Below are 11,039 nucleotides of genomic sequence, written 5' to 3'. Positions count from 1 at the left end.
TATTGCTCAGAATTCCCTTGATTTTGTTGCCTCCTTTGCCTTCTCTTGTTGACAAGCATACTAACACCCTCCATGGCATTCACTTGGCGAGGATTCTGAACTTGTTGCAACTATGCCTTAGCCAATTGGTTCATAGTAGTAGTAAGCTCAGTTATCGCTTGCCTATGATCATGTAATTCCTTGTGCAAATGGATAACCGTAGGGTCACCTTGAGGCACATTTGCTCTACTCTGCCATGCTGAAGAAGTGTCTGCCATTTCATCAAGTACATCACATGCCTCATCATAAGAAAGCTTCATAAAATTGCCCCCAACCAATTGGTTAACAATGCATTGATTTGAAGTATTTATGCCCCGGTAGAAGGTTTGTTGGATAATGGCCTCGGTCATATCATTATTTGGGCACTCCTTCACCATCGTTCTATACCGCTCCCAAATTTCATTCAAAAGTTCCATTAGCTCTTGCTTGAAGGCTAATATTTCATCCCGAAGTGCCCCATATGACTAGGAGAGAAGAACTTGGCAATAAACTTATCCGCCAACTCATCTCAAGTTGTGATGGAATGGTTGGGGAGTCTCTCGAGCCAGTCTAATGCCTTCCCCCAAAGTGAGAACGGGAAAAGTCTCAATCTCAGTGCATCCTCGGATACATTCGTCTGCTTGCTCCCCCAATATGTATCTACGAATCCCTTGAGATGTTTGTAGGCATATTGATTCGCAACGCCCGTGAAGTACCCACACTGCTCAAGTAAGGTCAACATCACATTGGTTATCTGAAAGTTGCCCTCCCGAATTCTGGGTGGGACAATAGCACTTGCATAACCCTGATTCGGAAGTACTCTGGGAGCCACTCTTGGAGGTGGCGGAGGAGGGTCTGGAATATTGTCATTTGGATTCGCATTGGCATTGTGGCCTCTACGTTGTCCTTGAGGTGTAAGAGGCACCTCATCTTGCTCAAGATCATCTACCTCCTCCCCCGCTATCACGTTTCCAAGAGGGTCATTTACGTTGTTTAAAGCCATGTTGGTACCCGAGTAGTGACACAAACAAGTAAGTAACAAAGAAGGAAAGAAGAACAATACACAAAACTAACTAAATAGATAGCCAAAACTGCTAGCTCCCCGGCAATAGTGCCAAAAGGTGATCGCAGCCTACTCCACACTACTAAAAAGTAGGAAGAGAGGGTCGCAATAGCTTTTACCCGATTTGTGGGTCGGGATCGATTTCCATAGAGAGCTAGGAATGGAGATGAGTATCTATTTAGGTTGGAATTGCATATTTGTTCCAAATATTACTTCTAATCATTTTTGGGTTTTCTTTATATTCTACTATTATCAAACTACAAATTACAATTGCTACTAGATTAACTACGAGTAAATTGCTACAAGTTGTATCTATTAGGTTAAAAGGCACTAGGGTAATGGCATCCTCCTAGGTGGCCAATTGACGGGTAATTGAACCTAAGGCACGATTGACATGATTGGGGAATATGCTATAACCGTTGCACAATTTTACCCACTCTCACACCTCTCGGTAGAGAGAGTGATTTTGCCCAATTGACTTTCTCAATACCATTAGGGTAGGCAAATTTGCTCAAGCAACTGGGGTTCAAGTCGGGTATTACTCTCTCGAGGTTTAACCCTTTAATTAGGACTATCAATTCTCTTGAGTTCATCCCAATTCCTTTTTGGGTCTATTTCGGAGACTTAGGCTCTCTTTCTCAAGAAGAACCCAAGTCAACTTAGCACAAACTAGTGTTTGCAACCACTAATTCATAGATTAAACCATGAAATTGACCCAAATAACAAACAACCATAGTCAATCTAACCTTAAATCACAACACCCATCAATTACCCACACTAGGGTTGAGCCACAACCCTAGTTAATGGGTCTAGCTACGCATGCTTGAAGAGAAAAACAGAGAAATAGATGAAGATAAAGGCATATTAATTAATTGCTAAGGTAAATACAAAGATTCAATGATAAAAACTAAGTAAAAATGCCCAAAATGGCTAAGAAAAGTCTTCTTATGAGCGCAGCTAACGTTTGATAATATCTGATACCCTAAAAATGGAAAAAGGTTCTATTTATACTAAGCTAGAAAAACTGGACAAAAATGCCCTCGCAGGGTCAGTGCAAACTGCATAAAATGGTGTGCGACCGTACTAGGCTCTTGACTCTGTAAATTCAACTCTCTGAACCCAGGCTCCGCAGACCGCACAGAATGGACTGCGGCCGCGGAGGCATCTAGTGCGGTCCGCACAAACATGACCGCGGACCGCACAGGCTTGATCTTCAGAACTTGGCATCTCTCTGAACTTTGGTTCTGCAAACCGCACAGACTGGGAGTGCGACTGAGGTGCCTTCAGTGTGGGTCACATAATATCTACTATGGCCGCACTGCTTTAATGCTTGAAAAAACAACTCTTTGAATCTCCCTAGTGCGAACCGCACAAAGTGTAGTGCGGCCACACTAGGCATGTTTCTCCTGAGTTTTATCTTGTCTTTGGTACTTGTGCCGGTTTCACTCCTTTTGAGACGATCTTTGACATCTCGTCACTTTGTTGATCAAACCTTCAATCAAGCACAACTTATAAGCCTTTTGGGACTATTTTGTATGAATATATAATCAAAGCGTAAGTAAGAAGGAGCATGAAATGCGTCAAAATCCCTAGTTATCAGATGTGCGTCCAAAATTTCAGGTCATTCAGACGTGGTTTGTTTGGTTTTTTTTATCAAAAGCGAAATTCGGAAGATTTTAGAAAGTTTGGCTTGAATTTGATGTGTTTTAGGTGATTTTATGTTGTTTGAGGTATTTTGATGATTGGAACAAGTTCGAATAAGGTATTAGGATATGTTTGTGCTTTTGGTTGAGGTCGCGGGGGTCTCGGGATGATTTCGGATGGTTAACGGGGAGTTTGAAACCTTGTTGCAGCTGCTGAACTTTGATCTTCTAGTATTTCCGCATCTGCAGATTGGTGACTGCAGGTGCGACGCCGCACGTAAGGAAGAGGAGCTGCCGCAGCGGAAAATGCTGAGGGAGTCAGGAACCGCAAAAGCGGTAAGATGGACCGCATATGCGATGTCGCAGATGCGGATGAGGGATCGCAGAAGCAGGAAAATCATTAGCTAAGTGATATCCGGAGAAGCGGAGAAATAACTGCAAATGCGGTACCGCAGAAGCGGGTATTGTGCCGCAGATGCGAAAATGCCTGGGTTTGAGCTATTTCACCATTTTATCTCCGCTTGGGAGCTTTTTGGATGATTTGGAAGAGGGATTTCAAGAGAAATTCATTGAGGTAAGGAATTTGGACCTAAAACGCATTCCTATGCTATTATTTCACGAATTAGAGCTAGAAATTTTGGAAATTAAGGGTGAAAATTGGGGAAACTAGGGCTTAGGAACTTAGGCCTTTAATTGAGGATTTGAAGGACCATTTGGGGTCAGATTTCTGAACTTTTGATATGTATGAACTCATGGGGAGTTAAGGAATCTATTGATGTAAGAATTATTGAATTCTGCGACGTGGGCCCGGGGATCAGGTTTTGATAATTTCGGGATTTGTGTCATATATTGATTATTTTTGCTTGGGCTTCGTTCCCTTAGCATATTTTAACGTCCTCGTTCTAATTTTGGATAGATTCGATGCGAGTGGAGGCCGATTCGAGGGGTGAAGGCATCGCGAGCTAGAGATTTGACCGATTCGAGGTGAGTAATGATTGTAAATGATATTCTGGTGGTTTGAAACCCCGGATTGCACATCGTAGTGCTATATTGAGGTGAGGCACACGCTTGATGACGAGCGTGGGGTCGTGCACTATTGGGGATTGTGACTTGGTCCGTCCCGATTGATGATTTTACTGCATATTTGACTGAAATCTACTTGTTTTCCTATTATTTGGGCGGAATGCCATATTTGGGCCTTGTGCCAACTATTTGAACCCTTCGGGGATTTTTAATGGTATTTCCTCACTGTTTTGACTTTATACTTGAACTCAGTCATGTTATATTTCACTATTTTCGTACTCAGCCATGTTTACTCTGTTTTAAACACTTACATGATCTTTTAAACGATACTTTTGGGCTGAGAAACATGTTTTACTACTGCCCGAGTGGCTTGTGAGGATTTTTGACTGAGTGAGGCTGAGGGCCTATGTTGTGAGGAAACATTTGATACTGATTATGAGGCCGAGGGCCTAAGATATGTACGCCACGAGGTGGCTTGATTGATATGAGGCCGAGGACGTAGTGATGATGCCACGAGGTGGCTTGATATTGCGCTCGGGCCGTAAGGGGCCCCTCCAGGAGTCTGTACACCCCCAATGAGCGTGAGTACCCATTGTGATGCGAGATTGAGCCCGAGGGGCTGGTATTGTTCTATGTGATGGCCTGAGGGGCTGGTACTGTTCTGAGATGTTGCCCGAGGGGCGAATTTGTTGATATTGTGCCCGAGGGGCGAACTTATATTTGTTTACTTTACATTAACTGCCTGTCAATTACCTGTTTACTTGTTGAAAAAGAATTGTTAATTATCTTTTCACTAGTTTTCTGCTTTTAAATGGTTTTACTACTTCATTATAGAATGCCTTGTGCCTTGCGTGTTTTCTTACTTTCAGTCGTTATTTACATTTGTCACTCACTGAGTTGGAGTACTCACTTTACTCCTTGCACCCTGCGTGCAGATTCAGGCATAGCTGGTTGCACTCCCGAGAGCTGATCCCTCCAGCTTCAGGCGGACATTCAGAGTTCACGAGGTAGTTGTTGGCATCCGCAGCCCTGTGTCTCTACTCCTTTATCACTTCTATCCCTTTTCAGACAGTTGTACTAGTTTATGGACTTAGCGGATTTGTATTATGACTTATAGATGCTTATGACTAGTGACACCCCAGTTAGGTCTTTGTATGGGTGTTCTTCCGCGTATTTATATTATCATTTTTATTTCGGATTTATTTTATTATATTTAGACCGTCTCTTAAATGCTTAACTATTAAGAATTGGAAAACGAGAAGTGTCGGCTGGACTTGTCTTCACGAGAGGCGTCATCACGACCGAGTTTGGGTTAGGGTCGTGACATCCCTATAGGTGAATTAATTTGTTATGTGCTTCTATTTGTGGGGGCTATGTACACACAAGGTGACGAGAGTCCGTGTGTAGTTACTATTATGCTTAAGTCCGGGTAGTTAGGACCCAAATGCATTCTTTACTTGTAATATCTGCAACCTTGTTGTCAATTTAAAAATACTTAAAACATATCGAACGTGTAAATAAATTTCTAAAAGTCTAGGCATCGTTTTCTTGACTTTTAAAAGAGAAATTGCCTCTTCTTGGATAATTGCTCCTTGATGAATTCTTGATTAACTGTTTGAATATGTTTATCTATTGTGGAACGGGCCAAACGCCTCAGTATATTAAATAGATGTATCTATAGTTCGCGACATTCGACCCTCTGGAAGTGCACAGTTTAAATATTTGTTGGATCGGGTCGTACCACTTTGGTATGGTTTGCGCATGCTTGTATTGCTTGACTTGTAAACTTATAAATGATAATATTTCCTCCCTGGCTTGAGATAAATGTATAAATGATGAAAAATGAATTTGCAAATTCCCTATTAATGAAAGAATTATTTACTTGCTTCATGCTATTGAGTTACAACTGTTTATATAAAAATCCTTGATTTACTATATTATCGGTATATTATTGGACCACTAGTAAGTGTCGAAGTCGACCTCTCATCACTACTTCTTCAAGATTAGACAGGATACTTACTGGGTACACGTTGTTTTCGTACTCATGCTACATTTCCTGTGCATTTTTGTTGCACAGGCTCATGTATGTCTAGTGGCCTAGTTTGGCGCAGCGGCATGGTTGATGTGGCGACTTAGGTGAGCTGCACTCCTCAAGACGACCCGCATCCAGCAGAGTCTCCTTCAGAGTACTATATTGTATTTTCTCTACTGCCCAATTTGTATTCCGGACGGTTATTGTATTACATTGTTTCCTAGAAATTGCTCATGCGCTTGTGAGATCGGGTTCTGGGATGATTATGGGATTATTAAATATTAAGTTGTTAAAGACATTATTATTATTTCAGTGAATTTCATTATTTATTGTTTAATATATAAAAGAAATCACTACTAGAAATTCGGTAATTAGCGACCCAAAAAAGCGACCAACGTTGGTCGGTATAGGCAAATTACCGACCAAAACTCGTCCAAACACGCTTGGTCGCTATTTTGGTGGTCGTTTTAGTATACCGACCAAGGTTGGTCGCTAATTACCGACCAAGGTTGGTCGCAAAGGTAAAAGGACTTACTGTGTAACTTAAAGCACATACCGACCAACTTTGGTCGGTAACAATATTTTAATAATTTAATTTTACCGACCAAAGTTGGTCGGTATATTTAAATTACATTATGTTATTAATTACTAAAATTTATAAATTACCGACCAAAGTTGGTCGGTAAAGTAAAATATATATTTTTTTTTAAAATTAAAGTTTAACCATACCGACCAAAGTTGGTCGGTAAAGTTGAAATCTAGGTAATCCTTGTTCAATAACCAACCAACTTTGGTCGGTAATTTTTAATTTTTTAATTTTTTTAAAACTTAAGCGAACAACCTTGGTCGCTAATCAGCACAATTCTTTTTAATTAGGAGCCGACCAACTTTGGTCGATTTTCTGGGTTTTAATTTTGGCATGAAATGCCTGTTTTGGCAGCTACACCACCTACCAGCATATCAAAATCCCTAAACAACAACAACAATAACAACAACACAATAACAACAACACAATTCAATAAATACATTAAAACTAACAAATTAAAGTTCAATATAACTAAAAAATCCAAAACCAAGTTAAAACTTATTACAACTAGTTCAAAACCGATTTTATTTGTCTAGTTCAAAGTATATAAAAGTCAAGGATATTTTGTACAACATCATCATCACCGTCTGATGAACTTTCATCTAAAAGACGGTGTCGAGAAGGGTCTTGTGGAGGATGGGAAGAACGACCATAGGGAGGACGGGAGGAACGATCACAGGGAGGACGGAAGGAACGCTCACATTCAAGTCGAGCCTCTGGCGATGACTCACGAGACCGGGGCAACGGAAAAGCTCCAGTAGATAGGAGAGTTCTGATCTGAGCTTGCATGCCAAGGAATTGAGCATCTCTAACCCTTTCTCTTTCCTTGGCCGCTTCTAGCTCGGATGTGAGCTTTGTCATTGTCTCCCACATAGCGGAGAGGCTCTCCCCATCAAGTTGCTTGCCTTGCGATGAAGTCCCTATTCCTTGCATTCCACACTTATAGCGATGGGATTTCATAGTAGGAATCCCGTATACCTTCCCCCATATTGGACTGCTAGTAGACTCCATCCATATTATTTCAGCATCCTCATCTGAAGGTTGGGTTGGCTCGCCCGATTCACCAGCTAGCTGAGTGCGGATGAATTCCTTCACGTTAGTTTGTACGACCCTATACAAAAATTTAAATTGAATTAGTATTTCAAAATTGATATAAAAGTAAATTAAAATACTTAAAGAAAAGTGAAAGCTTACATTTAGAGTCGAGGCCAGCCCTTGACCCACCTTTCTTGATCTGTCTCTTTCTTCTTCTTTACAATATGCGTCTCCTTGAATAGCTCATCATGGTTCATTGGGCGCCCCAACTTCTTTTCCTGAAAACAAATTAATTTAGTTAATAAACAGAATAGATATTGTTTGAAAATAGAATAATTTAAGCAATTACGTATCAATCTTCTTTTTATTGTCCCTAGGTTGATCGCACCTCCAGTGTGCAAGGAGCATCCCTTCTCAGATGTGCGAGCTTTCTTTCCTTTTTCGCTCTTCTCTAAAAACTTTGCGGTAAGCCATTGCCTTTGCAAATCATCCCATAAATTTTGAAGTAACCAGTTAGGCTTCTTGTTCTTCTTTCTAGCTTCATAGAAAGTATGCGACAATCGCTTGCGAGCTTTGTGATGGAAATTTGCAGCCACTTCTGCGCTATAACGATGTTCCTATACACACTTGCTCTGTATTTCAAAAGTTAAATATTATATGAAAATATCATAAATATAAATTATAAAACTTCTTAAATTTATACCTTAAATTGATTGAAAATTTGCTCTTTCAGCGAGAATGGGAAATCAGTTCAAGTTGCATAAGGGCCATCATAAAGCTTTCTGATGGCTTTGGTGATTATTCTCGTAGTCTTATTACTGGGGATGAACCTGTAATTTAACAATAAAGACACATTAATATATTAGTAAAAACTTTACAAAATAATAAATAACTCTTACCCATCACCCTCAGGAACTATGATGATCCTGCCATATCGATCATAATGCACCTCCTCTTCATCATCAGCATCATCGCCCGAAGCATGTATATCAGAGGCATGTGTGGACGGTGTAGGGGGGTCAGAGCCACTACCTCGCAGGCGAAGGCCTGAAATAGATGGAGTCGATGATGAAGATGGTTGTGATCCCTGTGACTGCGACATAGCTGGATGGACCCCAAGTGGTTGTGATACTGATGGCTGTGATCCATGTGACTGTGATACAAATACTAAACCCTACATTCTAACTAAACTATTCAAGACTATACAAAGTATAATTCCAATCTTACTAAACTATTCAAGACTAATTAAACTATTAGTTAATAAAATTAATAAACAAAACTAATTAAAACAAGACCTAAACTCTAGTCCTCAATAAAATACAATGTTCAAAGAATTGAAATAATAAAATACAAAGTTCAACTAATTGAAACAACAACTATAAATAACAAAGAAATGGGTTGTAACTCAAACCTAGAATTTTTAGGCGGAGAAGGAGAGGGGCAATAGTCCTAAAAGCAGTGGTAGCGGCAGCTCCGGCGACGGCGACGGGCGGTGGCTACATGGGTTGGGGAATGGGATTTGTGTGAATGAAATAGAGAAGGGGAGGGGAAGGTATTGAGGGAGGAGTTAGGGAAATATTTTGGGAAGAAAATAAGAGAAATGGGGGGAAAACCCGTATTTCATTCTGTTTTTCAGAATTACCGACCTACGTTGGTCGGTAATTTGGTCGATACATTAAGTGTTGGCCGTTTGACTAAATACCGACCAACTTTGGTCGGTATTTTTCAAAAAAAAAACTAAATTCTTTTTTTCGTTTTATTTTTTAACATATTATAAGCTATAAAAAAATTATTATAAACTATAAAAAATGTCATATGTACTATAAATATTTATTTTATTTAACTACAATTATTTTAAATAATTATAAACTATAAGCATAATCTTTACAAAAAATTATATTAGATAATTACTTTTAATAGATTATAATAGCATCTATGTAAGTAAATTTTTTTAAGTTATATTTAATTATATGAGTAATTTCACACACACACAAATAAACTATATTGTAATTGATGATCAATCTTATACATTACTACGTACGTACGAATAATTAATCAATTGATAAACCAATGTAATATTATTCTATTTTAGGTCGAGACGTTTTGTTTTTTATATTAATCGATATAGGTCAAAACGTTTTGTTTTTAATATTCATCGATGCATCTAAATAAGATATAAGTCGATGAATCAATTTACAAGTCTATCAATCCATAAAAGAACCCGACCTTGTGTTCCTAGGCTATCAAAGTGTGTGTGTGTGTATATATATATATACACACACACACACACATAGCCACTTCATTGTAATACTTTAACAACATATACAGCATGTTATAGTATATGTTACTATATTCATTAATTGTATTATAACAGGGTTAATGGATTACATTCATTCATCACTAATAATGTGACATAGATTAATCGATATAGGCCGAGACGTTTTGTTTTTACTATTAATAGATATAGGTCAGACGTTTTTTTTTAATGTTATAAGTCGATGAATCAATTTCGAAACAGATATATTTGATGATAAATTATATATACTAATTAGGATCTTTACAAGTCTATCAATCCCTAATAGATTGATCGATTTATAACTTACTCTGATACCACTTTTTCACGCCCAAAACCTGGAGAGGCGTGGTTGGTACCCGGTGCCGAGTTGGCCCGAGCGAACCACTTTGTAATTCATGATCATTCGACCAAAACTAGAACATACATAGGTCCAATTGGCTGAACTCATTCCTTTTGTATTATCATGGTCAAACATAGCCACAGCTCATAATGTACAACTGTAAGTGGGCCAACACTGTATCAATGAACCATTGTTCTTAAAACATGAATACATATGGTCCGTCAAGGCCTCTAACATACTATACAAAATGAACCTCTGTCTACAAAGCCTCTAAGATTATTTGACATTGAATGGGAAAGGGTACCGGCCTACCTATATGTTTGTAGAAAAATTCTGACACGATGACTCATAAACTCGGCTGCATGCCGAATGAGGTAGAGTCTTATCGATCCTTTGCTGAATGTCAATCTCGCCTACTATGAGGACTCGTCAAACTGATTATCTATACCTGCCGGCATGAATGCAGCGTCCCCAACAAAAGAACGTCAGCACGAATAATGTACTAAATATGTAAGGCAGAACTGAAATATAATAATAAGTCAACATTAATTAAAGACATCTAAGAATCAACCTGAATCTCTGAAGTGCCACCGCATGACTATTATCACATCTATTAATAATAAGTCAACATTAATTAAAGACATTAATTAAAGACATCTGAGACTATTATCCATATCATATGATGCATGACTGCCCAACTAATCAGTGGTAATTGCCCAACCGACCGTAGCTCGATGGTAAATGCATAACTGCCGAACCGGTGGTAAATAATAATGCGTAACTGCCCAACCGGTGGTAACTGCCCGACCGACCGTAGCACGGTGGTAAATGCATAACTGCCCGACCGGCCGTAGCTCGGAGGTAAGCGTGTAACTTCCTAACCGGCCGTAGCTCGGTGGTAAATGCATGATTGCCCGATCGGTGGTAAATAATGATACATAACTGCCCGGCCGGTGGTAACTGCCCGACCGGCCGTAGCCTGGTGGTAAATGCATGACTGCCC

The sequence above is a fragment of the Nicotiana tabacum genome, chromosome 8, assembly GCF_000715075.1.
Source record: "Nicotiana tabacum cultivar K326 chromosome 8, ASM71507v2, whole genome shotgun sequence".
In the NCBI taxonomy this organism is placed as follows: Eukaryota; Viridiplantae; Streptophyta; class Magnoliopsida; order Solanales; family Solanaceae; genus Nicotiana; species Nicotiana tabacum.
The sequence above is the reverse complement of the archived record's forward strand: the minus strand, read 5'-3'. Positions refer to the sequence as shown.